Source organism: Sus scrofa, chromosome 5, assembly GCF_000003025.6.
Source record: "Sus scrofa isolate TJ Tabasco breed Duroc chromosome 5, Sscrofa11.1, whole genome shotgun sequence".
Classification (NCBI taxonomy): Eukaryota; Metazoa; Chordata; class Mammalia; order Artiodactyla; family Suidae; genus Sus; species Sus scrofa.
In genome coordinates, this window is record NC_010447.5 from 10,810,321 (window position 1) to 10,816,345 (window position 6,025).

Sequence of the window (6,025 nt, forward strand, 5' to 3'; positions counted from 1 at the left end):
GGGGCCAGTGGTTGAATCAGAGCTGCAGCTGCCAGCCTACACCACAGCCACAGCCACGCCAGATCTGAGCTGCATCTGCGACCTACACCACAGCTCAGGGCAGTGCTGGATCCTTAACCCACTGAGCGAGCCAGGGATCAAACCTGCATCCTCATGGATACTAGTCAAATTTTTAACCCGCTGAGCCACAATGGGAACTCCTATTCCTCATAGTTTTGAGCCTTTGGAGACTGAAATTGAAACAAAATACTTGGAGAAATGACAGCTCCAGACTGCCAACCGTTTTCAGAAGTTAAAGATGAAGGCTGAGACTCAGCCATGAATCCTGGGTACAGGATCCCTTCTAGAAACATATTGCCCGAATCTTTAACCAGAATGATGCTTGACTGTGCATCGAAAGATTGGGGGTATGTTCCAATGGTTGGCTGTCAGTCGAAGGTACGTTTATTAAGCATCGCAGGAGTGGAGGAGAAACGCAGGCGGGACCAGGGCTGACAGGCTGAGCCGTTGTTATTATTACCCAGAAAAATGTCAGCATTTAAAGTTTGGAGACTCACATTTATAATAACATATAGAAGTATTTCATTCCCGGTGGATAACATTTCAGATTTATTCTTGGATTCCAGAAGTGGGTCCTAGGATGGATGGTTGATTTGGGCCTCCTCGGGACCCTGGGCTCTGCTTGTGGGGTGCAACAGGGAAGGCTGAAGGACCCCTCTTCCTGTCCTCTCCCCCTCTTCCTGCCCCCCCCCACCCCGGGGGTGGGGGGTACATTGCTCAGGGCACAGATGAGCTAGCGAGTGCTCATCAGTTACATTTTACAGGCAAGGAAACCTCAAAGCGAGGCTCAGAGACAGATTGGCATGTCCAAGGTGACTTGGCCAGATGGAGGCTGAGTCAGGATGCTCCCATCCCAGGAGGGCTTCCTGGAGTGGAGGGGCAGCCAATCAGGGGCTCGGGCTCAGGCTCAGGCTCCATGCTGGGACCCAGGAAGGAGAAGGCATCCCTCCCTGTGACGTCTCAGGTCCTGACTCTCCAACCTTCCTTCTCTGGGTTCCGTGTTTCTGTTGTGAATCCGAGTCAATCTCATCATTTCATTTTCAACCTGAACGTAGCTCCGCACACCCACCCACGTGTAAGGAGACCTCAATGCAGCAACACGGATGGACCTAGAAATGATCAGGCTAAGTGAAGTCAGGCAGACACTGAGACACCAGCATCACATGCTATCACTTACATGTGGAATCTAAAAAAAGGATGCAACGAACTTCTTTGCCGAACAGAGACTGACTCACAGACTTTGAAAAACTTGTGGTTTCCAAAGGAGACAGGTTGGGGGGTGGGGGGGATGCACTGAGGGTTTGGGATGGACATGCGATCAAATTGGGTTGTGATGATTGTTGGACACCTATAAATGTAGTAAAATTTAATGAGTCACTAAAAAAAAAATAAAACGATACAGAAAACCAAAAAAAAAAAAAAAAAAAAACGCAAAAAACAAAAAAACCCCAAACCAAAACCAAACCAAACCAAAACAACAAAAAAGGAGAACTCGAGTTGACTTCCCTACCTCGATCGCCGTGGCTCTGTCTTAAGCCGAAATGTTCGAACACACAAGCCTTTCCCTTTACGGCTAGTTCCCTTTCCTGACACTTCAAAGTCCACCAAGGATGCTTCACATTCTGCCACCTTCTCCCCCTGCCCCCCGCAGCCTCTAGGCAGCTCCCCTTCCCACCCCAACCTGACTGAAACCACGACTCACCTCATCAGAGAGAAACTGGCAGGAACTTGGAAAGTCGACGAGACCAGTAGGATGGGAATGAGGGTGGGTTAGAGATGCCCTCGCCGCGGAGGAGGACTGGAATGCACCCCAAATCCACGTCATGGTGTTTATTAGGGTAAAGGGCCTGGAAGTCTTCCCCCTCAGGGCAAGCTTGGAACAGGTCTGGAGCCAGGAGGCCTTGGCTGCGAGACTGATTCAACCAAACAGGTGCATGAACTGAGGAAGATGGCTGGGGCCCAGGCTGGGGGAACTGCTGTCCAGACGCTGAGAAATGGGACCTTTTAGGTACCACCTGGAAGGCCCACTAGTGCCTTTAGGATCCCAAGGAAGTCATACAGGGTGAGCACCTCATGTCCAAACACTTCATCCATGCCACGAGTAAATCCTTATAACCATGCTGTAAGAAAGGCACTTTTATCATCCCTATCCTGCACAACAGAAAACTGAGCCCAGAGAGGTGGAGTAACTTGCCCAAGGTCACACAGCTAGCAAGTAGCCGAGCTGAGATTTGAACTCAGAGGGACCAGCCCCAGGTGTGCAGTTAACTTTTTTTTTTTTTTTTTTTTTTTGCTATTTAGGGTTGCATGTGCAGCACATGGAAGTTCCCAGGCTAGGGGTCGAATCGGAGCTGCAGCTGCTGGCCTACACCACCGTCACAGCAATGTGGGATCCGAGCTGCATCTCCAGTCTACACCACAGCTCACAGCAACGCCGGATCCTTAACCCACTGATTGAGGCCAGGGATCGAACCTGTGTCTTCATGGAGGCTATGTCACATTAGCCACAGTGGAAACGCCCAAGACATGATTCCTCTGGATACGGCCTCCCCAGAACGTGGTGTGGTGGGAAATGATTGCCTCAAATGTATCTTCACCATCAATTCTCATAGTCAGACTCAGGCTCTCTCACCAATCCACCTTATCATTATTTAATTTTAAAGTATTTTATTGTTGAATATTTTAATATCTGTATTAATATTTTAACATTTGCTTTGATAACTTTCTGTGTTGCATGTCCCACTTCCTACTTCATTGCAGCCTGGCCCAGGGGACGCAGCTCCTGACACTCAGAAATCCCTGGCAGGAGTTCCTGTCGTGGCACAGTGGTTAACGAATCCGACTAGGAACCATGAGGTTGCAGGTTCGGTCCCTGCCCTAGCTCAGTGGATTAACGATCTGGCGTTGCCCTGAGCTGTGGTGTAGGTTGCAGACGCGGCTTGGATCCCGCGTTGCTGTGGCTCTGGCTTAGGCTGGTGACTACGGCTCCTAATGGACCCCTAGCCTAGGAATCTCCATATGCCGCGGGAGCGGCCCAAGAAAAAAAAAAAAAAAAAAAAAAAAAATCCCTGGCAGACGCAGGGGTCCTTCCAGGCCTTGATGCTCCGGGTGCGGCAGCAGGTGGAGAACACAGAGGAGACACATCGTTTAAGGGCACCTTCCTGGAGTTCCCGTTGTGGCGCAGTGGTTAACGAATCCGACTAGGAAGCATTAGGTTGCGGGTTCGATCCCTGCCCTTGCTCAGTGGGTTAACGATCCGGCGTTGCCGTGAGCTGTGGTGTAGGTCGCAGACACGGCTCTGATTCTGCATTGCTGTGGCTCTGGTGAAGGCCGGCAGCTACAGCTCCAATTCGACCCCTAGCCTGGAAAAAAAAAAAAAAAAAGCACCCTCCTGCTTCTCCTTTACAAAGCTCCAGACTGAGCTCCCCAGGCCAGCTCTGTACCTGCCCCCATGCCCCCCATGCAGCTTGGGGGTTCTAGGAAGGTGATGGGGCGGGACAAGGCTAGGCCTGTGGAGAGGGGATCCAGCCCAGGGCCCAAGGGGAGGCTCTTCCTGGAGTCAAGGGCAGGAGGGAGCCCCTCCCTGGAGTCAAGGGCAGGCCTGGCTCCCCACCCTGAGCCTGGGTTGATGGCGGGTGGTCAGGACCCGAAGGCCAGGGCCCCCACACATCTGCCCACTGGCTCTCGGGATCCTAAGGATAGCGTTGCGGCCTCTGGTTACGTCACCACTGCAGATCTGACTCTCACCCCAGCTACAGTGGCCCTGTCTGCCTCCCAGTCTCCCTCTCTAAGCCTCCCCTCAGACCAGAACCCCAGCTCCCGTCCTGGACTGGCTGGTGGGCCTCCTATATCCTCAGCCCCCCTGAAGCTGGAGGTTGAGGGCTCTGTGATGTTTCCTCCAGGTCTCTTTCCCCGTCCCCTCTGTCAGTGTTGCCCTTCCTGCAGCCAGCATCCCCATCCTGAGCCCAGAAGACCCCCAGACAGTTGTGTCCCCAGCTTCCCCATGCCCCATGGGGCTCTTCATTCATCTTGCAGCACATAGGGCACCGCTGCATCCCCTCCAGCTTTGGAGCATGCTGCGCGCCTCTTCAGGGCAGACTCTCCACTCCCAGAAGTGCGCGCTCGGACTGTTACCCTGGCCAAGAGCCCTTGCAAACCCCAGTGTGATGGACACAATACATCTCAGGTCTTCAAAGGGCAAAGCCACGGCAGGATTAGCACCACTGGGCTGTGACAACAGACCTGGAGAGATCTGTCCCCTGCCCTACCTCACCTGGGGCTCTGCACCTGCCTTGCTCCTCTTCCATCCCCTGGCTTCTTCCCCAGAGTTTTCTATGGGTCAGAGGCATCCATGATGGTGAAGGGTGGTGATTCCACACTTGGTCATCCTCCACAAATGAGTGCAGAGCTTGTTACAACAAAAAGAGTTTTTGATTCAGTAGGTTCAGGGTGAGCCCCTGGAGGCTGGATATCTAAGGAGTTCCCAGGTGATGACGTGTTAGTCTGGGGTGGTATCTTGTAGAAGCAAGTGTTAACCCAAGACCAGTACTTCAGGAGTTCCTGTGGTGGCTCATCAGGTTAAGCACCCAACATAGTGTCCATGAGGATGCAGGGTCAATCCCTGGCCTTGCTCAGTGGGTGAAGGATCCAGCATCGCCATGAGCTTCGGCATAGGTCGCAGATGCGGCTCAGATCCGGCATGGCTGTGGCTGCGGTGTAGGCCTCTGCTGCAGCTCTGATTCGACCCCTCGCCTGGAACATCCATATGCCGCAGGTGCAGCTGTAAGAGGAAACAAACGACCTGTGCTTCTGCCGCTCACTCCCCTGGTAGCTGTGTGCTCTTGAATGCTTGGATGCGAATGCCATTCATTTTTAATATCTGCATTGTCTAATTATTGCATAATGGCAGAAACTGCTCGCAGTTGGGATTAACTATGAGTGGTGCATCAAGGTTTTTGTTTTTTGTTTTTTTGGTTCCCCTCTATTGCTGATTTTTAGTTTTATTGTTTCAGGGCAGAAAATGGAGCCTGGATAATTCTTCCTCTCTCTAGTTTCTTTAAAGTTTTCCTTCTGGCTATGTCGATCAGTATCTATCATCTCGCTATAGATACAGATATATTCCTTAGGAATAAAAGAAAAAAGCAAGAAAGGATAAGCTTTATTTATGTGTTATATACATAATATCTATTGTACAGTTGCAAATATACTTAATCACCTGTTTAATCTGACTTTCTAAGTATTGTTTTATATAAGTTTTTTTTTTTCCCCAGAGGCAGTAAAGAGAGTAATATTCTGATGCTACGGCTAGGCAGTGTGGGTTCAAACCCCAACTCAGCCGCTTACTAATTTTAGGCCAATTACCAACCCTCTCTGTGCCTCTGTTTCTTCATCCATAAAATGCGGCATATGGTGGTTCCCAGGCTAGGGGTCGAATCGAAGCTGTAGCCTCCAGCCTACACCACAGCCACAGCAATGCAGGATCCGAGCCTCGTCTGCCACCTACACCACAGTTGACGGCAATGCTGGATCCTTAACCCACTGAGCAAGGCCAGGGATTGAACCCGCCACCTAGTCAGATTCGTTAACCAGTGAGCCATGACGGGAACTCCATTCTCATCTATTTTTATGGGGAGATCAGTCTCTTTGTTATCTCTCCACTCTCATTAGAGACCAAAAACAGAGATGCTCTGTTAGATTTGAATTTCAGATAATAATAATTTTTATAGAGAGAGAGTGAATCCCTTATACTCCTCTTCCCCAAACCATCTCCCTCCTTCCCTGGCTCCCTCCTGGCGTGTCCCAGGAGGGCCACCAGCTGCTCACTCCATTACACGAAACATTTCCCTTCTGTCCCTACTTCACTGCAGTGTCTCAAAGACCCAAGGCCCTTCTGTCGAACAGAGTCCATTCCCTTAAAGCAATCGTGCTTTCAAACTGCACCCCTCTGCATTCACCCCAAGGCATA